This window comes from Miniopterus schreibersii (genome assembly GCF_964146895.1).
Source record: "Miniopterus schreibersii genome assembly, chromosome: 3".
NCBI classification, from domain to species: domain Eukaryota; kingdom Metazoa; phylum Chordata; class Mammalia; order Chiroptera; family Miniopteridae; genus Miniopterus; species Miniopterus schreibersii.
In genome coordinates this window covers 81795265-81822788 of record NC_138103.1, presented here as the reverse complement: position 1 = coordinate 81822788, position 27524 = coordinate 81795265, and the positions used below count along the sequence as shown (strand labels likewise).

The 27524-nt window shown below is 40.8% G+C and overlaps 1 protein-coding gene across 3 annotated transcripts in view; it reads left to right on the top strand.

The window, feature by feature from the left end:
* SEMA5A (semaphorin 5A) overlaps positions 1-27524 on the top strand; it is a 362170-nt gene that overhangs the window by 216480 nt on the left and 118166 nt on the right. The window lies entirely within an intron of this gene.

The following is a 27524-nucleotide window of genomic DNA, read 5'->3' as shown; positions in this document are numbered from 1 at the left end:
CAGTGTGTTTTCTGCTCATTTTAAACTTTTCTTAGGAGTTTTGAAGTACAACATTTTGACATCAGTGAGGATGGAAATGTACTATGCAAATTTCAACAAGAAATTGTCTAATTGGAAGATAGGTTTAAAAAAACAGAGGAATAGTCAATGATACAGTTAGGTTTGCATATCTCTTTGTGGTATCTCCTTCAGTGGTAACAGTTTTAATCTAAAAATGAAAATAAAATGAATGTAAAAACAGACTTTCTAAACAGAATTTTAAATCACTATCACTCTATCATTAATTATTAAACTAAGATATAAAAAAAACTTGTTCCATTAGATTATAAAATAACATTTATTTAAAAATATATTTTATGTGATTTTTAAAAATATGTGCATTCTAAGGAAAATATGCACATATACGTCCACATTTGTGGGTGTATGTAATATAGAAAGGAAGAAATAAGTATACATGGACAGTGAGTGAGTGCTAGTGGCCTTACTGATAAGGGTGTATTACCAGAACATTTGGGGAGATGCAGTGGAGTCCTGCTGAAGGTGTTGTGTGAACACCACAAGGCTCGTCTCTAGTGGGCTTAAACTATGGATTATAATAGTCCTGGAGCTCGGAGTCTCTTTTCAGAGAAGAGTCATTTAATTGAAAATAGTTTTGTTTTGGAGAATAAAGCCTTTGTTTGGAGAGCTTGATGAAAGGGTTTCCTGCTCTTCCTTTGTTTTGTTTCTCCATTTCTGCTTTTGTCAAATACCACCTGGTAAGAATTAGATCTAGGGTACGGCTTATATATTAGCTACTGCCATGTTAATTGGGATCTTATCCAGGCTACCTTTGGGTTCCAGCCACTTCATCAGACAACCAGGTTTTGGTAAATTTGTTTTTTGTTTATTGTTGGAAAAAAGAATCACTCTTAGTCTCACCCTGGCTTTAGAAGATAAATTTCATTCATGAGACCGCACTGCTAGTCTTATTTTCTCCTGTCCCGTCACCCTTAACAGCACACGTACCTATGCTGGGCATCTTCTCCCGCCCTTCCCATACACCTTCCCCTTCTCCATCGGGCCCTCCTGTGCCGTTAGGTGCCCAGTTGGATGGGCCAATGGAGAGGGTGCATGGAACTGCCAGAGAAAGGTAGGGGAGGTCAGAGTTATGATTCCCTTCTCCTGCCCCCATAAAGTCACCTCCGACCAGCTGTGGCCCTTGACCAAATGTCAGCTCAACACAAGGACACTGCCTCACTCTCTCTGTATGGGCCCAGTCTTCTCCCGTTGTCCCTCTTGACCCCCTGGTGGCTATTGGGGACTCCTGTTTCATAGTTCTTTGTTTATAGTTCTCCCCTCGATTAGTAAAGTGTCTTATAAATGCATCCTATAAATGTTTGTTGAGTTTCCTCATCTTTGAAAGTATTTTAGAGCACAGCATGTATGTGCTGTGTTTCCTTTACATATGTCAGTGGATTTGAAGAGAGACAGGTTTTAAGAATCTACATGTTTTTTGCTGAGTTTGGTTGAATATGATGATGTCATTTCATTTTTCTAAGTTAAAGTTTGAGAAAAACGTGCTTTGCTGTGCTTGACTAGAGCAAGGCTTGGCAAATTGTTTACTGTAAAGGTTCAGATAGTATAATTCGAAGTTTTGCAGGCCATGTGACCTCTGGTGCAGCTATTCAACTGCCATCTTGGTGCCCAACCAGCCATAGACAATGCACGAATGACCAGAGATGGCTGTGTGCCAGCAAAACTTTATGTGTAATATCGATGGTGGCCAGGTGGCCTGCTGGCTGTACTTAAGTCCTGTGCTATAGTCACACAAATTAGAAAATATGTATTATTTCTTTCAAAAGTATAGGATTTCTAAAGGTACATAAATTATAAATCCTTAAAGTGGGTGAAATTATAAATTTTTGACATTTACTCATTGTTTAAATTTTCTTTAGTGAAAATTCCTAGTTGTATTCACCTAAAAAGAATTACAATGTACAAGGACATACTTGGCTCTAAGAATTGTATACATATGAAATAACTTGAGTGTCTAGCCTGTTTGAATTGAATAGTACTTAGCGTGATGCCTAAAATTAGAGTCTGATACCCTTGCCGATTCTAAAACCTCTTAACAGACACTTAATTAACATTAGCAAGTGCTGATACAGATGGTTTTTCAGATCCTCCTGGCATCTAAGTTAATGCAGAAATGAGTGTCCTTGTTCGTTTTATACATGTGTGTACATGCGTGCACATGTGCTTGACGAGGGACCAGGGAGTGGCCCACTGACCCCTGAGTTCCTGGGCTCTGCGTTGTGGGCCACTGCAGAGTGTACACCCTCTCCTTCCTTGCACAGGGTGCCCGTAGACAAAACCGGTGGACTGCAGGTGTTTGGGACGGTGTTGACTGCAGCTAAAGAAGGGAATATATTCCAAGACTGAAGGGTGTGCAGGAGGGCACTGGTCCAAGGCAGACCTCAGGAGACTCAGGTTTCTCATCATGTATTGTATTTTCCTCTGCTGAAAACAAATAACTGAAGAATATCCTATTGGGACTGAAGTGGGTTACCTGTCCATCCCTGGTGCAATCAGCTGGGACTCGGAAGCATATGGTAGTAAGACCATGTCCTCCCCCTGCCTCCCCTGAAGGGGTGCTTCCCTGGCAGTGATCATGGTGAGCTGAGGTCTACCCTGTTGCCCAAATCATGCTGCAGAGAATGCTTAACCTTACTAATTGATTGGACTGGTTGATAGAGAGAAGGGTGAGGGTGGGCACTAGATTCTATGGAAAATTAAACTATTAATAAATGTTAGGAAAAGTTTGTCCTATAACATATATTTTCAAATGAGCTCTTTCAGCATTGTAGCAATTTGAAAATTTGACTTTATGTTGGAACAATCACGTGAAGGAACGTAGGTAGTCCACTTACATGTAACACAGGTTCATTTTCAGATACAGCTTCTTAAGAAATCTCTTTGTAATTTCTTTTTATTAAAATATTACAGGTGGAATTATATCACCTTAATTTATTATCTGCATTTGGTCAGGATGATGGGACAAAGTCCTAGTATTCTTGGAGGCTCCATACAAAAAGATAAATATCATTCAGTGCCTCTCTTTGAAGATTTGCCTGACAGCTCCTACCTCCTGCCTTGGTTTTCTTGCAGCCATGCATATCTTTTGACAGCATTTCTCCCATTCCCCATGCAGCAGACCCCAACAGAGCACCCGGGTCAAAATTCATTATAGGGTACCACCTCTCATGGGTGAGAAGGTCGACCTGAGACCTTCCTGGGATTGTGTCCTTCACCTGTGCTCCTGAAATCAGCCCTCCTTTCTTCAGAGGGTGCCACTGCCCTGCCCAGGGCCTACTGTTGGGCAGAGTGGTGCATCGGCATCAGAAACAGCTGTTGTGGAAACTTGCAAGCTGATGTTTAAGTTTGACAGAGAACAACCAAATCTGGCTGGTTTTGAGTCTTACGACTCATAGCTTTAACAGGGTGACTGTGGTTTGGGTTAAAGGATGTGTTTAATTTTGTGTGAATATGTTAAGAGACTAAGTAAGGAGTCCCTTCTTAATCCCATGCCTCTTTGGGCAGCTAAGAGCTCTAGGTATTTTGGATCTTTCAAGTCAACTCACAGAAGCCACTGTCTTGGCTGGTTCTTGGCCCAGTGGTGGACCCGTGGGATCTGCTCTAAGGTGGATTGCAGAATCCAACACTCTACTGTGGAGTTAGGTCAGTTACATCAAGAAATGCAAGCCTTTTGCAGACAGAAACACTTTCTAACAAGAAATGTTAGAAATCCTTACTAGAGTAGAAGCCTTCCTAGACAGTGCATGGAAGGAGAAAGGGACTGTGCAGTGATGCGAAAATGCTTCTAATTAAAGGGAGGGGACTTGAGGAGTGTCAGAGGCTTGAGGAATTTAGCACATAACCACAGATGTTCCTTTCTCCCTTCCTCTCCTTTGGTGTTTATTATTAGAATGGAAGGATCTGTGAGTGGCCTCGCTGCGCCAGCTGCCCCAGACTGGCAGAGTTTCTGTGGCTGTCCAAGGGGTGCCCTCTTCCTGCGCGGCCAGCACATTTCCTGTCCCGGGCCTGGCTGTCAGGACCGAGTCTTCACTCCTCCCCCCTTGCCCCGTGTTGGAGTAGAGCTTAATTGAAGCAATGTGTGGTGTGTTGGCACAAGGAGAGCGGGATATTAAAGCAAATCCAGTTAGTAGTGGTAGCCAGGCTTCTTGCAGTTGAAACCTGAAAGAACAAGTGAGAAAGCTGTTCCTTATTTTATATAAAATCACTGTAGGTACACAATGCCCATGGTCAGGGAGTCCATTCCATTTGCAATTTTCTAAAAACTTTACCCCGACAAAGAGATCTTGAGTTAGAAATAAAGACGGGAAAATCCATCACTGGTGATTGTTAAAAATAATTGATAAATAGTGTTGACTTGGAATTGGCCCAATCCGTCATAAAAAAAGGAATGGAAATAATTATATTTTCCTCTTTCCTTATTTGCCGGCCCATTGTTAACTCCCACATGGCCGCTTTCTCTACATAATTCATTCAGGATGTGTCTGCGTTGATACTTTTCAGGCAAGCAAATCTAGGTTTGAGTTTACATTATGAAAATGAAGGTCTTTGGCTTTCCCCTTGTCACTATTACTTTGTTTCAGAATTCTCTATTAGCTACTGCTTATAGCCTACTGAACATTACTGCATTGCTAGATATTCATTATGATGTGCTTTCATTCAGAATTGGGATATTCAATCAGGAAAACATTGGCACAGACAACATCATTACATATACATATGTAGTAAATCTGGGGATCATGTGCATTGAAATGTATAGTAAATAATTCCGTGCACCCCACGTTCTGTGTCAGGGACCGTGACCATGAAAATGAGATGAAGTTTGAATTCTTCGAGACAGGTAAGGGCCAGCTGGGGATGCAACCCAAGGGCGGTCACTGGAGAGAGAAGGGGGCATCCTGAGGTTACACACGTTCTGTGTAACAGTGAGCATTTTCCAGGCAGTGCATGCAGCTCCCTAACTTGCTTCTGTTGAGGGATTTGGTGAAAAATTTGGTGTGTTGGGGCAAGCTGCCAAAGCCCCTAGTTTTCCCAGCCAGGGAGTATGGCGAATAGTGTTCTAATATGGTTCTCAGGACGCTGCCCCCTGGGGACCTGCCCCATGTAATCATCTCTCCTTGAGGGTGGGCAGGACTGGTAAATACAGTGGGGGATTCGCATCCACGATGAGGTCACCTATATGCTAAAGGTGAAGGGGTTTTACAGAGGTAATTCAGAACACTAATCAGCCGAGTATAAATTAATCCACAAGGAGATTATTTGACCAAACCATTTGAGCTCCTAAAAGGTATGCCAAGCAGCAGCAGAAGCTCTGCTGTTGACCTTGGAGAAGCAAGCTTCCATGCTTTGGAAAGTGCACGAGGCAGGGGTGGATGGGCAGCCTCCAGGAGCAGAGGGCCTCAGTCCTAAAATCACAAGGAACTGAATTTTGCCACAAGCTGTGAGTTTGGAAGAGGGTCCTGAGCCTCAGATAGATTTCAGTTCTAGTGGACACCTTGACTCAGGCTGGTGGGATCCTAAATAGAGGCCCCAGCTGGACTCCTGACCCATAAGAACTCTGGAATAATAAGGGGTATTGCTTTAAGTCTCTATGTTTATGCAACTTCATAGAAAACTAAATCAAGGTGTGCGTTGGTTCCTTGTTGCTGCAGTAACAAATTACTTAGTGGCTTAAAACAATGTAAATTTAGTGAATTTATTATCTAAACATTGTGGATGGCAAAAGTTCAAATTGGGTCTCACTGGGTGAGTCAGAGAGTGAGTGGCTAGCGAAGGCCCAGGATGTTACTGTAGAGCACTGTAGACCTTATAAACACGGTATACTTAGGCTGTCCTAAATTTATAAAAATTATTTTTCTTCAATAATAAATTAACCTTAATTTATTTTACTGTTAACTTTTTCAATTTATAAGCTTTAAATTTTCTTTTTAACTTTTTGACTCTTCTGTAATAACACTCAGCTGGAAAAACTCAAACACATTTTACAGCTGTACAAAAACATTTTCTAAGACACAAACACACCCATTAGCCTGGGCCTACACAGGGTCAGGATCATCAGTAGCACTGTCTTCCACCTCCACAGCTTGTCCCTCTGGAAGCTTTTCAGGGGGAGTGACAAGCGTGGGACTGTTAATCTCGTAGGACTGCAGCTCCTTCCTCCAGAGCACCTCCTGAAGGACCCGCCTCGGCTCTTCTTGAGGGGCTGTCACTTAGAAAAATGTCCATGGTGATTTGCTTGGGTTCTTTCCTTCTTCTTTTTATAAATCATAGACTTGCTTGTAAGCAGATTAGGCACCATGAATATTCCTCTCTGTTAATGAAGGATGTCACCAGGTGACAGGAATTTGGAGCTCCATTATGATCTTGTGGGACCACCCACTGTCATTTGTGGCTTGTTGTTGACAGAAACATTGTATGTGGTGCGTGACAGTATTTGTTGGTCTTTGTGATTTTATTGTATTCATTATTATTAAAGGTGTGTTGGACATTAATCTGTTTGCTCAGATTGAACTTCATTTAACCTAAATTTGATGATGTTCTTGTGTTAAGAGTGGGGAGAAACTGAGACATGAGCCAACCGTCTCCCATGTTACTTAAGAGGCCCCTGTAGTCCCGATGAAAGGTTAAGGGACCCGACAGATGTCAAACAGCTGTCTTCTCCCGTCGGGGCCAGCAGTGTATCTTAGTCCCATTTGATCAGGATCCATGGCTGCATTTGCCTTACCCTTTTTAGTGATCTGGAAGTCTATAAGAATCCAGATACTGCTCAGTATCCCTCCATAACCCTATCTAGAAAGTCAATAAAATTATATGGATATGGCTTTGCTTTTTATATAAATTAGAGTTTCTCGTCTTTGGTGCAGCTCCCAGATACCAGCTAAGGGCCTTCTTCGCAAGCACGCCTTTCTAAGGATCATTGAGCATCGGCCCTGCTATGCTGATTTTTTTCTGTATAGTTACTTATTCAAGTGGCACTGAAGTTCATTTTGATGTGAAATTTAATAGCACTGGTTGCCTGAGTCAGGAAAGACCCTTAGAAATAACCCTTATTTTTTGCCCATGCGGATTTATTATATTTTGATAATGTATTAGTAGAAGTAGAGAGTGTAAGTTTGAGAAGTCTTATAAAATTTATAGAAACCTTAAGATCGCCCTTTATCATACAAAGTCATACATTCTGTATTTTTTGCCTTTTGTGCTCCTCTTAGAAAGGTTATCATGAAAATGTTTCTATTCTATTTTTGTGTTAACAAGAGTGTTTTCATGGACATTATCTCCTTTGAACTCTATGGCACCACTTATTATTTTTTCCATACTTCCAATGAGCAAACTAACTTGACAGGTTAGCCAGTTTGCTCAAGGTTGCGTAGCTAATAAAAACAAAGGCAGCACACAGATTGTACTGTCATATTCTTTTATGAATGACACAGCCACCTCTAGTGTCTCGTTACTGAATCAGAATAGTCACGCCTCCAACACAATAGATTGTTATCATTAAGATCCATTTTTATAGCTTCTGTGACTATAGAAGATAGCATTACACTTTCTCTCCTATGTTGTCTACCTGGCTACCTCCTCTCCCCTCCTGCCACCAAGGTGTCTCTGATGGGGGGTGGGGATTCTGTTCCAGGTAGTTTGTTGCAGGTGAGGGCCTGGGGTGAGTCAATGTGCATAAGGCTCTCAGCTCTCCATCCAACGGTTTTCCTCCCTGTTTAGTTCCCTCCCCATATGACCTTCTCTCATGTTCCCAGGGAATGCATTTCTAGTAGTTTCTTTAGTCTAACGATCTAATCTTACAACTGGAGGAAAAAAAATTGCGTTTTTGCTTAGCATCCCAGGAGGTAATTGTATGATGCAAATGTTGTGTGCCTTACCAGCTTATTTGTCATGAAGTTGTCATCATTTCTAAAACAAATTGAAATATACCTCCTTCAAAAATAAATTAATATGTTTAAGACAGAGCTTAATATAATTTATCCCCTAATTATTAAGCAATTACAAATTAAACAGTTGGTGCTGATTATCTTTATACAAGACAGCATTTTAAAAATTCATGATAAATTACAGCAATCTGTCGAAGTGTTGAAGGTGATTATTTATAAAGTGTGATGTAAACGAAATTTGCCACTGCAGAAGGAAAATAAATTCTTTATTAATATCTAGTTATCTATTTCTCTCACTTCTGGATTCAATGCGTCCTACCTCTACATCAAATCTTATTGCCTGGGGGAAAATATTTATTAAGGTGGCATTTTTAGGCATCATTAAGGTTTTTCAAATTCTAGATCAGTGTTATCACATTACCATTGACTGACAAATTCTGAACTTTATTGCAAAAAGGCATAAAAAATAAGCTTTACATTTCCTTTGCTCAGGGTTTCATGACCTCATATCTGTTTTTCTCAATAAATGGGTGATTTTATCACCGTTTGTTTAATAATCACCCTTTCAGACTGAATTGCTGTGTACATTTTCCACACAAAGAAAATATTTCGCAAGTTCCTTCTCTGCTTCTAACCTCAGACTGTCTCCGTATTTTTATCAATGAATCAGATTCAGATTTAAAGGGCGAGCTGAAAATATTGGTGGATAGTTGCAAGTGAATAAGTTGATTGACAGTTTTGACAGTTTTAGGGTCCATTGGCTCTGAACAGGTGAAATCTACCAATATAATATTTTCAAGGACAAATAATCAGCTCTTCAATGGGAGCTAAATCCATCAACAATAAAAAAAACACACAGCAAGACTCAACAGTGTTAATCAAGAACGGGAAATAGAATAGGTGTATCGGAAAACACAGCTCAACAGATTTAGGTGGCTCTAAAAAAAAATAATCATAGTTTCCAGTAATCAATATTGTGATACCAAATGTAGTGCCCTAGCTTTTTCTAACTAATCTTATCATATCTGAAGTACTGTGCTTGAAGTAGCATGCTTTTTCATGCTATACTTTTAAAACAACTTTTGAATATGGGAAATTTCAAACATCAGTAAAGGTAAAGAGAGTAATATTATGATTAAAATTTATCAACATTTTTGCAAATCTTGTTTTATCTCTTATCTTACCTACTTCCCCCATGCACGCTCCAGCACCAGGTTATTCTGCAGCAAATCTCAGACATGCCGCATCACCTTTGAGTTGTTAAGTTGAATTCTATACTTTTGAGTTATAGCCAATCAGAGGGAAGAGAGAAGAAAGGGACTGGAAGAGCCCAAGGCATCCGATACCATGTCACCTGAGAAATGGGCAAAGGAACCTGTGCACATTGGCCCAGACAGGAGAAGATCCAGGAGGACGGCGTAGGGGCTCATAAACAGAAGGAACCATGATGTGGAAGAAGGTTTAGACTGTGTGTGTCTCCAACATGTAGAACCAGAACTAATGGGTAAAAGCTATAGGGTGGTAGATGTCAGCTCAGATTAAGAAAAAGCTTCATAAAGTCAAGTGGACCAAAAATTCAAAAGACTGTCACAAGACATTGATGTTTTTAACCAATTGGATTTACCGAGCTGACTGGACAATGGCTTGGCACTGTGATACAGAGGGGAAGGTAGAAAGGGTTTAGGCCAGATTTGATGTCACATGGCTCTCTCCAAATCAGAGAACCTGGCACATGCACTTGGATTCTTAGCTCAGCCTCTTCTTAGTATATATGAAATGAGAATTAATTTTTTTCTGAATTTGACAGCCATGTAAGAGCTTCATTCTACTGTTTGTAGTGTGGACACACAGGGCCGTGGGAAGATCCTAGTGTTTTGAGCAGTAACCTGGGGTCCCACCTTGATTTTGCCATTTTTTAGCTGGTCAGAGCTCAGTGAGGTGTTTACCCTCAACTTGAACCTCAGCCTCCTAATCTGTAAAACAGGAATCTTAAGGAGTTCTCTGAGAATTAAGTAAAGGATCGTAATTAACGTCTCTCTCCTTTATTCTCTATTCTGTTAGTTTCTTGGTAATAGGTATTTGAAGCTATTGTTCAAATGTTCAGAACCCGGCAAACCTTCCATGTTAATATTACTATAGAAAATTTCAAACATAGACTCTGAACCAGTGCTACAAAGATGAGACACACATGGTCTTTCCAGAACGAGGCTAGAGTTTGGGGGCATTTGGGAGCATTTGAAATTCTCTTCATTACCCTAGAAGACATAAGGATATTCTTATTCAGCCATGCTTGCTGCTTCCCAAAAAGAAATACTTACAATCGTTTCATTGCTATGATCTGCCTACAATCTTTCTTAAAGGGTAGAAGAAGTTGTTTTAAAGATGAAATATTGTTTTTTAGGACTGTCATAAGGGACCTGATAAAAGTTTCCAATGTAGCCTAAAATTACACTAAAACTAATGACTTATTCATCTAAGTGGAAACATCATTATTTTGATAAAGACTGTATAAATGTGTAATCAACTTATGGAACAATAGCCCTCTAGAAATTGTCACAAATAACAGGATACCCCTCAAATCATGTTAGTATTCATCCTCTTTATTATATTAATAGAATTTACCAGTAGAGGGATGTCAACAGAGTCTATTTATAGGATACCTAGAAAGTACAGAAACCCTCTTGTGCTTTGAAGTATGCCCTGGCTGACTCTGACATCTCACGTTACCTGAAATATCAAAACGAAACACAAAACTGGACAAGACTGTTCTCTCCTTGGAATCGTCAGCCTGTATTCAGAGACTTATACCTCAAATCCATGTTATCCTAAAATGCCCCCAGGGAGACCCAGAGCCAGCAGCATTTGGAGAGCACACAGTGTGGATTTGAGCACTGACACCCTCTGTTCGTGAACAGGTTGGGAAATGTGAGATAAATGGATTTTTTTGTGATAGTGGGAGAAAGTGTGGGAGAGGCTGAAAAGGAGGGGGCGCTGGGGGGCAAGGAATGTTAAAACTTTCACAATTTCTTTTTGGTCTTCCTACGCAAAATACTGCCCTTTTCCTTCCAGCATTTTTCAAATGCCAGGCCCTCCATTCCCCTTGAGCGCGGGGTGGGGAGCTGGCTAGTGTTTGCTGCGCCTGTGTCTGGAGCCCAGATTCTCAGTGTGGGTAGGAACCAGTCCTGTGCTGGCCTGAAAGGAAGCCCAGGGGACAGCTCCCTTGAACCTGGTTTAGCATAACCCAGAAGCTGTATTAATTGCCTTCTACTAATCCAATGGTGACAGAAGGGATCCTGTGTCATAAGGTTATGGAGATGGCTGAACATAGAACATTTGACACTGAGCAGATGAGATGACAGCAGTTGGTCACATATACTCACAGCTGGGGAAGGAGGACACCGCACACCTCGCAGGGCCACATGGGGAACAGAGGGAACAAGCTGGGATGTGGGCGCAGGCTATGTAATATCAAGAGGGCGGGGTGCCCCTTGGTTCCCGAGGGAAGATGTAACTGGCTTGTCTGAATAATTGCAGGGGCTGGCAGAGAACTGGAGCCAGCACTCAGTGCTGAGTAGGAACAGTACCTGGTCCTGCAATCCAGCAGGGCTGTTTGGCTCAGGGACCTTATTTCTGGGGACAGAGCATGGAGGGGAATGCACACTTAGGCTATCCAAGACCCTTCCACTGTCCCCCAGATATCCAGGCAGCACAAAATAGTGGGCCTTAGTTGTAGGCCTGACGCTACCATGTATGAGAAGGAAAGAAAAGAAAATGTACTCATCTGTAGTCACAACAGACCACTCGCCCACTGTTCCGGCCACTCGGCTCACGTCGCATTCCTAAATATTGAAGTTTCCGGACAGTATAGGAAAGAACCCCCAGAAAAGATGAGAAGGGATTTCCAATCAACGATAATTCCTAGCCGCCGTTTGGAACTCAAAGGAAGCGATAACAAATTACTTAGTAGGTAAAAGATTCCTGGCCCCACACCCTCCTCCCTTACCGACCCCTCGCCCAACCTCAGGGCAGCAAGGGACTTAGGTGGTGCCCAGGGTTCTTCGTTATTCCTGTTATTAGAGAGCAACGGTCATGACCGAGAGGAAGATGGCTTGCTTCTCCTCAAGCAGGATATACAAAATTGTGGAACTAGAGACGGGCTTTCTGCTGTGCGTTTCCGTTCTTGGGCCCTGGGTCCACGGCAGCAGCCACGGATGGTGCCCGCACATGCACAGCGAGGATGCGACACGAGGATGCCACGCTCCCACCGCCCGGAGCCTCAAAGCTGAGGCCTTAGGGTATTTTCTGCTCCAGGGACTCATTTACATCAATTTTGACTTCTTTGTAAAGTGGTTCCCTGAATGCATGGCCATATTTGAACTTTAAGTACTTAGAAGATTATTCAGGGGGTTGCCTTGAACAACACTGGAACGAGATGTGGGCTTGGAGGTTGTGCTTCAGCGCTCTCCCCTGTGTCCTCGCCACCGCCCCTCCTCCCAGCGCACCCATTTCCCTGCCCTCCCTGCCTGTGTCCCCTCCGTCACCTCCCTGTGCCTCTATTCCCCTGCACAGGTCCCATTTGTCTTGGTTTACGGAAGCGTGTTGGGCAAATGTGCAGCGTTTAAACAGGAAGCAGCAGAGCTAAGCTAAAAGTGTTCTGTTTTAATGATATGCTTTATTCCCTTCCAGTCTTACAACATGATTCCCCCAAATAGACTTGAATTTCAGTTTGTTTACATCTTTCATTACAGGCCATATTTCCTACAAAGAAACTAGGCACTTAGCCACGATTCCAGTTTCCAAGCCTAAAATTAGCCTAAAGACAACAACAGAAATAGATTTACAAGCTAAATTCACGTCTTGTCAATCTCTGCAGGGGAATTAGGGAGCTGGCAGGATACAAGTGTTCTGAGGACACCAGGGAATCTGGGGGACAGAGTGAAAAAGCAGGGGGCAGTTTTATTCTTTCCGTTGTCCAGTTTGTTTCTCACGCTTCTGACATCAGATGAGGGTGTTTTCCCACACCCCTCAACTGTCCAACTCTGCACACTAACCGGGAGTCCTACAATGCCTTTCAGTTCTTACACTCTGTAGTTTCTCTGACCCACAGATTAAGGTACTAGTCTCACAAGGCTGATTCCCACTTCAGACATCAGTCACAAATCCAGATAGTCACCTGTATTTCTGACTAATTGGCTATAAACCAGGGCTCCTCCAGCCCCACCCCACCCCGACCCCCAGCTCAATAATTCTTTAGACTGGCTCACAGAACTCAATGAAACACCTTACTTACATTTACCAGTTTATTATAAAGGATGCAACTCAGGGACACCCACCGAAACAGAAGAGATGCACGGGACAAGGTAATGGGGAGGGGAGGGTGTGGCAGGCCATCCGTGCTCTCTCCTGGTGCACTCTTCCAGCACCTCAATATGTTCACCAACCTGGAGGCTCCTTGAACCCCTTCATTTTTAGGTATTTTAATGGGTGTTTTATTACATCAGCATGATTAATTAAATTATTGGCCATTAATGATTGAACTCAATCTCCAACCCCTCTTCCCTTCCTGGAGGCGCAGGGGTGGCCTGTAAGTGCCAACACTCTACCTAATGAGGTTGCTTCCCCTGACAACCAGCCCTGATCCTTAAGCTATCTTTGGTGTCCACCAAGAATCACCTCATAAGCTTAAACTCCAGTGTGCTTGAAAGGAGCTTGTTTTGAATAAGGAAGGAAATTGCAAGCGTTTCAGAGCTCAGGGCAAGGAACTGAGGGTGGAAGAGGGTGGATACACAGGCATAGTTTATATATTTCACTGTATCACACATGAATAAGAACTTTTCAATGACTCCTTCATGTACATTCCTTAATGGTTGTTTCAGCTTTCTCCAAATACTGCAATAAGCAGACATCTGTATCTTTCCCCCCACCTACTGATTGAATGGATTTAGCTGTTCAAATTATTTGGAATTTCTTAGGCATTTATTTGAAATTTTATTTTCAAATCTCCCCTAAAGCAAAAAACAATTTCTCATCAACACGTGTAGACATACTTGGTACTGTGAGCCCTTTAAGAATATTACAGGCCACCTTCTGCTCAGTAACTGCTTGCATTTTTCCTTCCATTATAGCTGCACAGTAGTTCCCCCTTACCTGTGGTTTCACTTTCCACAGCATATTAAGTGGAAAATTCCAAAACTAACAATTAAAGAATTTTAAAATTGCATGCTGTTCCTAGTAGTGTGAATACACCTCTCCCCATCCCACTTTGCCCTGCCTGGGACATGACCCATTCCTGTGTCTGTCGTCTGAATGCTGTAAGAGGTATAAGCTACCTGCCTATCTGTCACCCCTCGTCACTTAGTCACCTGGATTATCAGATTCACTTCCTAGTACAGCAGTTTCAAGTAACCCTATAGTAGCCTTACTACATCACAATTCCTTTATCATTCACGTCATTTCTTTTCACCATGTAGCCCTTGCGTCATCTGACATCATCACAGAAGGGTGAGTGCAGGACAGTAAGATATTTTGAGAGAGAGACCATATTCACATACTCTTATTACAATATATTGTTATAATTGTTCTATTTTATTATTAGTTATTGTTAATCTCTTACTGTTCCAAAGTTATTAAACACTATCATAGCTATGCATAGATTGGAAAAATATGGTATATATAGATTTTAGGCATCCACGGAGAGTCTTGAAAGGAATGGGTCATGTCCCCAAGGATAAATGGGAACTACTCTTATTTCCAAATTAAAAACAGGTACCTGAAGGATTAGAATGGGGTTAAGAAGGATTTTCCTTTAAAAAATTGAAAGCATTAGTTAACTTTGCAGGCTTACTATGTGCAGGCTTTGTATTAAATCCATTGATAAATTCTTTTGTATTTTCCCCAGCCCTTTGAGGTTATTGCTATTTTTTATTTTAATTTAATTTCCAGGATTTTTTTTTTTCCGTATATACAGAATTTACAATAGAGACCGAGAACTGGTAATAACTAGTTTGTCTAGTGAGTTACAGAAATGATGATATAGCTTTGCAGTGAACAACAATATGGCTATTAGCTGAGTTCAGCTAAACAGTGTTCCCTGGGTGGCCTCTCCATGCCAAGTTCATGATGTGCAGAAGATTGATGCGCCCGGCCCCTGCTCTCGTGATCAAGATATTTATGAAGTTTGTATAACATCAGGAGGTTGTGTTATAATGTAAACCAGAATAGAAGATAGGAAATTAGATACACAGCATCATCACAGTCAAGGGGAAAATGCACTTGAGTCAGAAAGAACAACCCTACCTTCCCTCCAGATAGGGGGGCAGAGGAAGAGGCAAATGACCTGCCCGTACTATAGTCACATATATATTTTTATTGGGCATTGCTAATAACATTACATGGGTTTCAGGTGTACAATTCTATAACACATCATCTGTATATTATATTGTGCGTTCCCCACCCCGAGTCGAGTCTCCTTCCATCACCATCTATCCCTCCTTTCCCCTCCTCTACCCCCCCACCCCCTGTCCCTCTGGCAATCACCATATTGTTGTCTGTGTCTATGATATATATATATATATTTTTGCTTAATCCCTTGACCTTTTTCATGCAGCCTTGCTACCCCTTTCTCCTCTGACGGCTGTCCGTCTGCTTTCTATGTATGAGTCCCTCTCTATTTTGTTTGTTAGTTTATCTTGTTCATTAGATTGCACGTGAGTGAAATCATGTGGATGTTGTCTTGCTCCGACTGGCTTATTTCACTAAGCATAATGCTCTCCAGGAATAATGAAGGAGAGAGAAATGAAAAGATTCAACTAAGTCACATAGCCAGCATACAGCCCAGTTCTCCATATGCCCAGATAGACCCACAGGTAGTTGGAGCAGGATTCTTATTGTCTTTTACAAATAAGGAAAGAGGGACCTGATGATGTTAATAACTTGGCCTTTGACCCCGAAAGTGGAGAAGACAGACTGACGGACAAACCTGCTGTCTCTCCATTCCTCCTTGATTAGCTGAGCTACCCCGCCAGGACTGATGCACCCATTTTTTAATAGACTCAATTAAAATTGGGTAATTAAAAATTATGTGTTGGCTGAGTCACCTGGTTTATATATTAATATGAACACAAATCTAACCAATTACGAATGACATTTGTCAAAGCACCATAGAAAGTAAACCAATCAAAATGGTATAAACAGACTGATAAGGTCATTGAAGATGCAAAGGGAAATGATGAACACACTGGGATAGAGGTAATTCTCATAACCAGAAATCATTCTCAAATTAAAAAGCAATTAAATATTTTATAATTGTTATTTGAATGTTTGTGGCTTGATTTTCGCAGCTACAATAATGCTAAGAAAATAATTTAGAGACCTAATGATCCATCACCACAATCCATTAAATCAGTTGGCCTTGACTGAGAGTATATATAGACATGTATGGGGAAAAAAGTTATCCTATTTGGAAAAACAAAGAAGGAAAAGCAGCTTCTCAATTATCCAGCCTAATCAGATCTCTGGGCCTTAGGAAATGAGGGGATAACTGTTAGCATTACTTATTTCAGAGATGTTAGAGCTCCTTTAGGATTTGACTGCCCGAGAAAATACTAAACTTAAAGCCCAGTGTTTTTCCACAGCTTGTGTGATGGCTTCAGAAGGTTTGTTTGGCTTCCCCCTTCAATACTGGCATTATTGTCAGCCTTGAGACCATTTAGGAAGACTGTAAAGGCCCGGATCCTCCAATAAGAGGATAGCAGGGGGAATTGTAGACCATTTGGGGGCCAGGAAGAGTGATGTTCTGGGAGAGAGCAGATAGGCTGGCTCCTAGCCAGTGTAAAATTCCAGAATGCACCAGCCCCAAGGGCTCCTAGTTTGTCTTTTCCAGGCTTGGTGTCACCTCTTCAGTGGTCTCAGACTGTGCTGTGCTGTGTTATGGGAGAAAGGGGTTGGCCGGCCCCCTTATTGCAGGTGGGGTGGTGGGGACCCACCTTTCACTTTGATAGGAAAGACATGGAATCTTAGAATCTCATTGGCTGTGCCTGCATAATGGGCGGGTCTGTCATATCCAGGACTCAGCTCTGTTGACCTGACCTATGTGCTTATCGCCTTGCATGGTATCTCTGTGGGACAGTTTTTCCTTTATTTCATCAAATCCAACTTATACACTCACTTTGGGAATATAACCCAAAGTTTGAATGACCTGTTTGTAGTTTAATAATCTTGACCCAAATGTAATGTGTCAGAAGATGGTATTATAGATGCACCCGCACATACTTGCTGTTTGTCTTGCCTTTGATATTATTTCAAGCAGGTTTGAAGGATTCCACAGAATTTCAGAGTGATAGACTATTCTCAGTAAAGTTACTTTTGTGCTTTCCATGTACTTTCAGAGCTCAAGCAGGAGATGAGACTGGGGGAGTGAGTGCCAGGTAGCCAGGTACTCCTTTCAAATGAATGAGTTTATGGAATCAACATTGAAACCTTAACAGTTCTGTCAAATTCTCAGTAACGATGAAATGAAGAGGCATTATTTCTTCAGACAAACCATTTTATTTCCTATTTCCCCTCCAAGGGTCTTTGCACCTTTTATTAGAAAGAGAAAGCAGCACATTTTATTTCCTCTAAAAAGTTCAAAGCAAGGAGATGACCTTTCAATGGGACTTTGGTGAGGCAGGAAGGACTTAGAAATCTCGCAAGTTCCTGGCACCCACTCACTGAAAGAAAGGGCCATAGTACACGGGCTAAGATTCTGTATGCTGAAGCTGTGTGTCCAGGGTTCAAATCCTGGGTCATCCGTTTAATAGCTTGGTGACTTTTGGTAAGTTATTTACCTTTCTACCTGCTATGTGGGACAAATTTAACACCAGTGCCTGATTTGCTGGGCTATTGGGAAGGCAGCGTGTGTAGTGATGGGCAGAGAGTGTAATGAAGTGCACCAGCCATCATCCCATCGAGAATTCTGGAATGTTTTCCCCAATATATCTCCCTGGCAGCTCTTTTAAGGTGTGTGACTGTCACACATTGCCTAATTTCTTATTCCTGTTGTTGCATTGCTCCTGTATGTGCTAGTCACTCTTGGAACAGTGTGTGAACTCCAGATGACTGAGTGCTTTCTGCCCGCCTCGTTTTTGTGTCTGGTTGATCTCAGTTTGTTCATCCAAAAGGTGGGCCGTGGTGATTACATTCAGAGTCACAACTGGAAAAATCAGAGTGAGATCCAACATGTTCCCTAAAAACAGCCTTAAATTTCTTCTGTTGATATTGAGAATTATAGTTGAGACCCAAGTATACCTAAAACTCTAGTGTGAATTCTGAATTTGGCTGGTTTGGAAGCAAAATAAATACTTTGTTTTTAATAGCTTGGGGTTTTTTCTTCAGAATTTTCCACATATGTGAAAATCAAAGAGTCCTGAGCTGCATGCCAACCTGTAATGCCATCTTCCTCTTCATTCCCTATCCCAGTGACTTCTTAGTTTCTCAAACAGATGCACTTTCTTTCCATTACAGGCCTTTCCACGGCTAATTCCTTTGCTTTTCATGAACACCCATCCCTCCATTCACTAAGCAGTTCTTTCACAGTCCAGCTCACGCCATCAGTACTCCTCATACCACAGAGTGGATCTCTCTGAGAGCTCTTTGATATCGGGGACTATGAGCTCAGATGTTTGGCAGGATGTGGAGGTGAATTTATCCACCTGATGACATTAAAATCATTTGTGTGTTTGCACATATGTGCATAATTCATGTGTACATATGTCTGTATTAGTTTTCTGTGGCTGCTGTAACAAATTACCACAATCTTGGTGACTTAAAGCAAACAGAAATTTATTCTCTTGCAGTTCTAGAAGCTAGGAATCCAAAATGATTCTGTGGAGCTAAAATCAAGGTGCAACCTGGGCCAGCTCCCTCACTGCCCTTCTAGGAGAGAGTCTGTTCTTTGCCTCTTCTGGAGTCTGAGGCTTTCCTAGACTTGTGGCTGCATCACTCCAAACTCTGCTCCGTGATTGCATTACCTTCCCCTCTCTGTGTGTCAAAGCTCCATCTGCCTCCCTTTATAAGGATACATTTCATTATAATCCAGGCTAATTTCCACATCTCAAGATCCTTAATCACATCTGCGAAGTCCTTTTTGCCTACAGGTAGCATTCACAGGTACCAGGGAATAGATGTGATTATCTTTTGCAAGGGTCATTACTCAGCCTGCCACAATGGCCCACCCCCCGACATATGCAATTTGTGTTTCTGGATACTACTCAGAGCCACAGAGCCAAATAATTGACTTCAAAATCAAATTCCTTCCCAGGAATTTAGGTAAAGTTGCAAGATTTGCCAGTTACTTGTCAGCTCTGTCTACTCACATATCAGAAGATCTGCTAATACAAGGAGAAGGGTGGAAGAGACTGAGTGTTGTTCACCTCCATTTATTGTAAAGTATAACAAAAATATCCATTTTCAATCAAAATATCTTAAACATTATAAATATCATAAAATCACCAGCTATTATTGTCATACTTAACACTTTTGGACTTGTTTAGTAGATAGAGCTCTTTTTCTTCAAGGAATTTAGGAAGGATAATATTTTAGGACTTGCCCCTGGCATGTAAATAAACCGATTATACTATAGAAGAGAGAAAAATGTTTGAAGGAACAAATGACAAAATCACAAATTGATGTTTAATGTTAAATTATGTAGTTGCTTTAATAACTTCAAGCAGCTAATCCTAAAATAATGAGAATGTTAAATATTAACTGAAAAATGAATGTATCGATAACGTTCATTAAATCCACATTTAACATTGTGATATTATAAATAATGCTTCTTGAACAGAAGTATAGCATCTTGTTACACATTTTATTTAAGAGTGAAATGTAACTGCCCAAATGTACACCAGAAAACAAATTTGAATGTTCATTTCTCTCCGCTGCAAGCAAAAATTTATGGAAATAATACTGATAAGGCTCATAAAAGGCTTTTCAATATATCTTGTGATCTAGCAAATAGCTCAATATGTTCTAAAGTTGGAAATAAAGTTAATCTGTGTAGTGGTAAGATGAATCTTAGGAAGCAAGTGTTTATAATGGAAATAGTAAGTACATTCTGAATGGTCCTGTGAGTATAAAAATCCTCAGTGAGCATCTAGAACCTGAGCTTTATGAGCGCTCCAGTGGTTCCAGCACACATTCAAACTCAGGCCTGCCGAGAAAGTCAGGTATGAAGTGTTGTTTGTTTTTCATGATGCTCTTTTCAGAAGAGCGGAAAATATTGATGGAAAACTAAAAACAAACACATGTATTTGCATTTCTGTTGGCCGGTCAGCTGGCAGTTTGTATAGAATGTCATTAGCATTTAGCCAGGATAATGAATAGCAGAGCCCAGACTGATGACCCCAATATAGGTGACCATACCCTTCAAGCAAGAGAAATCCAACACAAAATCACCATAGGATAGTCACTCTTGAAGGTGTAAAAATATTTTATTAACATCAGTAAAATGGAATTCTGAGGCAGACAAAGAATTACAGGGCATCTGCATCCTCATTTGCATCCATGCTGCAGTTGCTGGGGTCCCTTTATCCATTTGTTTCATGTTGCTTCACAATAGAAATCCTACTGCTTTGTGTGACCTGTGAGGTGCAGTCCCTTTCGAACTCTTTAACTGTATTTCCAACTGAAATCTCATCATATGACTAGGAAACGCACTTCTGTATTAGGGCCAAAGTCGTTTCTCTTTGGTTTCCCAATGGTCCTAGAATGTGATTGCCAGTAGTCAGGTGCTCTGTGCAAGAAGAAAGCATTGGTCAAAGCCATACTACAGATTTAGTTTTGTGGAGACATTTCCAAGAAAACTTTCATTATATCAAGTTGTTCGTCCGCAGAGTTGGTCAAGGTCCTACTAAGCATCGCATGCCAAAATGCTCTTCCTCCCTCCCTCCCTCCCTCCCTCCCTCCCCCCTCCCCCTCCCCCCCTTTTTTTTTGCAAAACTTCATGTTATTGTTCCATAAAGTCTTCAAATAGCCTTAACAAGCTCAGCGCACTCTGATAATTTTCATGACATTCTATAATCAATTTATTCCTTTTGGGGTATCTCTTTGCATATGCAAAATAATTGGTGCATCAGCTAAAATGTCTAATTTTAACTTAATTGGGATATATCCACTTAGCTTCTAGAGAACACCATGATTTCTATTGACCATTACTGATACTGTGATGCTGGAATGACATCTTCTCTGTAATTGTATGTTCTAAAAAATGGAAAATATGACATTAGAAGCAATAGTTTTCTCGTGAAACACTTTTGGGAAATATTAGGCAAGTCCTTGAGAAGTCAGTCCACGCTGATGGCAACACTTCTATTCTATGCTTGATTGACTTTGAATTGCATTCCTTAAACACTAAGACTTTAGGAAATTTATGTTGAAAATAAGCATTCCTCTAGTAATTGGATTTTTTCACTACATTTTGGCTAACAGATTGGACATTAAGCCACTTTTCAAACCAATCCGCTTGGATCCATGAAAGTGATTTTTTTGAACTCAAGAGCAGCTGCTCTTACTAACCTTACCTTCACACATCACTTTCATTAATGGCAACATTTTTGAAGTGCAATAGTTGTTTGAAGCCTCATTGTGACAATTATCATTGAAAATTATACCAGATATTATAATGTCCTTTAATATTGGACTCCTTTCTAATGCATTGTTTTTTCATAAAATCATCCCAGTCGGGCACATCTATGCTCAGGGCTATTAGAACTCTTCCTCCATTATTTCGCTTTTCTCCACCCTTGGGTCCATTCCAAACCCTTGCAATTGCTTATCAGACACACTTCGTCCCTTAAAACAGTAACTTGTTAACATTTGTTTCATATAATCTCAAGATTCTAGAGGTGCTCAGGGATTTTATGTTATACACATTTTAATTTTATTATTTAAAATAGAATTTACACCGATGTAGACCATATACAGCATTATGAACACATTGGAAATCTTTAGTGAAATAACTTTTATTATCATATTACCTGGATTACGTGGTTCATTGTAGAGCACGGGATAAAGTGTCAGCTCTCATTTCTGATTATACTCCAAAGTAACTGAGATTCAAAGGTTGCCTTATTTATTACTTAATTTGTATAATCAGTATTATTTCAAAATTAGGCAACAAAACAAAATGTAGAAATAATTACTGAGAGCACTATGACTCAGCAGTCACTTGGGTTCACCCTTTTTAATGATTTAATGTTATCATCTTGCCCTTAAAACATAACTTTAGTAAATGCCATGTTTATCTTCTTTTAGATGATATTATGCACAAGAATTTTCTTAAAGAAACAAGTCTACTGCTGAATAAGTGTGGAAGTCCCTGTTCTCATCCTTCCTGTCCCTCTTTAGAGAGATGCCACCTTCATTGTTTCTCTTCACACTTCACGGCAACATGAAGTGTTTAGAAGAGGAATCCTTGGGGGTATTTACCGTAGAAGTGCGGCTCTGCTCGGCTCACCCAGCCACTCAAAGTTTCCAAAGCCTCACATGCCCATTCCGCATGGGGGGGTCGTGTAGGGACACCCCAGAGCCAGTTCCAAGGCTGTGTGCATGGAGTATTCTGTTTTCATTCTTTTATCCAACAACTGTCTGTGGAGTTCTTGCCTCCTGGTGGGGATTGAGGAGGCAGATGTGGCTTTACGCACATAGTTACACACATAGGCCACAGTGGAGAGATAACAGGTGAGCAAAGGCATACAAGAGGCACGGCTGTTAGCCAGGTGGGTATCTGGGACAGGAGTGTTCCAGGAAGCGGGGCATGTGGAACGTGTCTGCGTGGTCCGAGGATCACACCAAGGAATCCATGTCTCCTGGAACAGAGAGAGAGAGAGAGAGAGAGAGAGTGAGTGTGTGTGTGTGTGTGGTGGGGGGTTACTAGGAAACGAGACAGAGAGCAAGTAAGTGGCTGGAAGGCAGAACATTGCAGGCGGCTTTAGTTTGTACCCCAGGTTGCTGAGGGGCACCTGCAGGCTGTAGCAGAGAAGGGGATGGGTGATACCTCAAGATTCATTTTGAGAGCACAACGTTGTTGCTACATAAGAACAACTGTCTTTTCCTGTTCGAAATGTTTAATTTCACACAACCAACCCAGATGGACCCAAACCTGTGGACACTTTGAATTTAGACTTCTGGCCTTGGCAACTGAGAGAGAATAGATTTCTACTGTTTAAAGCCACTTAGTTTGTGGTACTTTTTCACAGCCCTAGGAATCTAGTACACTATCTACTCAATTAGCAAACAGCTCTCACTTTAAAAACCCAATTAAAAATACAGAAAAGCCCAATGAGCATTTAACAAGTTGGGAGCTCCCTTGTGCAGTTCTCAAAGTAAATTTGATTTGGTAGTATTATGTGGAAGAAAATCTTGGGCTTTAAAATAAGGTTTAAAAATGACAATAATACATGTTTATGGGATACACTAAGGTTAAGCTTTATTTCTAATTTTGGAGGATATCAGTGTAATGAAAATAAAAAACCAGTAGTGAGATACTATAACTAAAATCCCCTCCCAATTCTCTGATTCTCAGAGGTCACCCATAAGAATGGCATGGACTTTCCTCTTTTTGACATGGTCATAAATGCAAGTATATGGCAAATTAATATTAAAAGTAAACAAGCATGCTTCATATCCACTCAGAAGTGAAAGCAGAGAGAAAAGTTGGACAGATTCTTCCAAAGTGACTATAGTCACTCTATGCCTTTCAGTGCACAGCATGCCACCTGAAGTGCCACTTGTTTTAAACCTGTCACAGGTGGCCACTGAAGGTAATTAGCAATGACGTCTCTGCTCAAGGAGAGCTAGATCAACACTTTATTCAAATCTCATAAAAACCATGATTATGTCAAGTTTCAACTTGTTTGTGTTTGCTTCCGTTTTGAACTAAGGTATAGCTTGTGCTCCCTGGCAATTTGTTTATAATCGCCCTGACAAGTTGGCATTTTCCAGCATTTCACAGAAATGTATGGCATAATAATATGAACGCAAACATATTAAAAAAAAGCCCTCAGGTGGTTGTTAATTTTTGGCACTGTGTAATTACACTGGGTTTCTTAAATGTTATCTTTTGCCAGCATCTAATTAGCAAAGCCATCTGCTGAAAGAGTAGTGGCCCATCTGCCTAAGAATGTTGTCTCTTCATTTTTATGAAAAGTATCTGCCTTTGCTGGTCGCTGTCTAATTAACTTCTCTCATCGTGGAATGTGATATACACAGCTTTGTTTATATACTTCTGAGAACGGTGGATTTATATGTATGTAACACATACATAAAAAGAGACAATCATTTTTCTTTCCCACACCTGCTTTGCTCCTTAGATCTCAGCTCAGTTACCTGAGCCTGGGTGCGTGTGTGTGCAGGCCAGCGAGGCGTGCACTGTATCAGGAGACACTAGGTGCTCCCTTGTATGTTCAGGGTTTCTGCATATAAAAAATGACTTTGGGTAAAGCCACTCCATTTCCCTTTAGGTCTGTTTGTAACAGTGTCATTTCCTGGAAACCGATGATGTAGTAAGTTCCAGTCTATCACTGGATCTGAGATGAGCATGGCTCCTGTAACAATGCAAGCGAGCACTGTTGCATTCTCATGATCTTGTCTGGACTCATGGGAGACACTGGTATTTTATCTTAAGCTAATATCTGATGTGTGCAAGTCTTATCTATGCCTCTGTTTTCCCCCCATCAATCATTATCTATCACAATGCCTTGCACTTGCTGGGTACCTACTGAATATTTATTGCCTGAAAGAGAGAATGAATGCATGCGCATAAAGCAAAGCCTTTGTAAGTCGTTGAAGACCACAAATGTTATTTGTATCTATTTACAGACAAAAAACTGCACCCCAAACAGGAATCTTCATGTTTTTTAAAATGTAGGCGTTTCAAACTCTTTGCCTTCGGTGTATAGGCTTTGGCTGCCCAAGTAATGGCCATATCACTGCTACGAGGCTGCTACTGAAAAATATAATGAAGACTAAATGCAGAGTGGAATAGGGCGTTAGGATCCCTTTTCTCTCCTGGGCTGTTGGGCAATGGAAAAAGACAAGAGATGAAAACAATGAAAGACTAAAACATCCAGAGACCCTGGAAATTAGGTCATGAGTGCTGTACTAAGACCTGGAGTGTAGAATGAAGAATATTTCCCCTTTTGGTTTGATAATGAAGATAGGTTTGGGTAGGTAGAAAAGTATCTTAAAAGGAATCCAGTCAGTAAGATGGCTTCACAAATTGGCAGTGGGATACCTTCCAAAATTATGGCTCATGAAAGAATAGTCGAGAATCTCCACTGAGAACAGAGGGTGGAGGCTTGATTACAAGCTTAATTGATTTAGAACAAATCTTCTGGAATGAAAAAAGTTATGACTAGGTTCAAACGTGATCTGTTTTATACAGCATAGCGAGTAGCTTTGAGAACTAAGGTCTCCTACCGAAGGGTTTCATTGATATTTATATTTCTCTCCAATGAAGCTGGGGTTTTTTTTGTTTGTGTTTCCCCACAGTGGTCAAACGGGTAAAGTCTAGTTCACTTAGGGAACACCCACTTTTAGGCCAGTCTGGAAAAGATACATTTTCCCACTCTATTCTTTCCCAAATTCTGTGATACCTGCTTTTTTTGAGGTTGTTCAGATCCGCTGCTGATGGAGTTTCCCTTTATCCTACCACAGATACAAAGTGAGTCAACAGAAAAGCTATACAGTCATGGTCTTTAATTAATTCTGGATTTGAACATTGTTGGGAAGTTGGTGATAGTGTAATGAAAAGGCCTCAGGAAAGTAAATTTTACTACTTTTAGAAACTGGCTTCAGAAAAATCTGTAAGATTTGCCCTGTTTTCTGTTGGTTTGGTAAACTTCTGTGAGCAGTGCTCTTTCTCAGTCAGCTGAATAAAGTAATGAAATAGTTTTGAGATTTCTCACATTCTTTTTCCTATTACTTTCCCCTTCCAGTCGTTGGCCAGTATTTATCTTGAAAATGCAAAGGTTACCTGAGAATTAGGTAGCCGTGGGAAGCTATTTGCTTGCCATTTCAGCAGAAGAATCTGAACAGTTTTGATGCCCTTTGATAAATAATATTCTTCTCATGACCCTGAGACTACGCTGCTCCTCTTAGCTCTATGTTTACTGAAGAGAATATTACTATTTAACATTCAACAAAATCGCTAGACCACTGAGGGCCACTATAAATACCTCTTTATCTAAAGCATTTCACTGTATAGAAATTAATTTCTCTCTGTGATATATAACACTAAATCCTCTTGGTAGTATAAAATCGCAGTTATAGTGAGGTCTGCTTTGCTAAAATAATATATCATAGTGGATCAATTCTGTTTTGAGTTTAAGTGAGGGCAAAGGCATTGGTATCTTTATTTAAATAAAAACAAGCGTAGGCTTTTATAAAGAGTTACAAGAGCCCGGCTGGGCCGTAGCTCAGCAGTTGAGCGTTGACCTAGGATCTAGGAGATCGCGGTTCAATTCCCGGTCAGGGCACATGCCCGGGGCTGCGGCTGGATCCCCAGTCGGGGGCGTGCAGGAGGCAGCTGATCAATGGCTCTCTCATCATTGATGCTTCTATCTCTCTCTCCCTCTCCCTTCCTCTCTCTGAAATCAATGAAGATATATTTTTTTAAAAAAAGAGTTACAAGAAAGGAAAGCTCCACTCAGGATGACAGCAATGTATTTATTCTTTCTGTGCTTCGTGGATAGACAGTTATGCAACTGTACGTGAAGCTCTCATCACTTTTGGAAGTGCCGTCACATTTCATGAAAGTATTTGTCATCGTACCATGGAATTCAAGTCATTTGTTTGCATGAGATGCTGATTGACTGTGACTTTATTGTTGCCATGAAATCTTAGGAACAGGAAAACATCACAGAAAGAATAAAATTCTCTTATCAGATGTTGACACTGACAAACATCTCTAAGTCTGCACCAGGGAAACAGTTGTAGGATTGTTTCTCTTTGAAAGGCACTGAAGTGTTCTCTCTAGAACACTTATCTTATGGACGCCTACTTGCCAAGTTAGATAAGTTATACAAGATGCCATGTTTCATGTTTTCATCTTTGCTATGTAGCATTCTTTGGAGGACAAGTAGAAATTAGATAATGGTGTTAGCACGACTTTGTTTTTCTCCTAAGTTTAGGAGAATTAGAAGAACATCCTTTCTAGAAGGAAGTAAAGTCACTATTCTTCATAATATTTAACATTAGTTAATTTCTGGCTAATTTAGTTTATTATTTAACATTAGTCCAAATTAACAAAAAATTGCCCCACGCTTAATTTTTTTCTGATTTTGATTTAACCAGTTCTTCAGAGACCCTGAATTCTTCAGAAATTCAGCTCTAATATTAAGACAGAGCATATCTATAATAACATGTGTACAGATGGAGAAAACACTTTTACCCCATAGTAGTCCACACTCCCTGCGGTAATAGAAAAGATAAACCGCTCAGATTCGTAACTGTGTTCAAGGAATGATTCACGGCCTCAGCACAGAGCTCATTAAGGTTTGCAAGCATCATTTCCTCCCCTGAAGTAAGCCC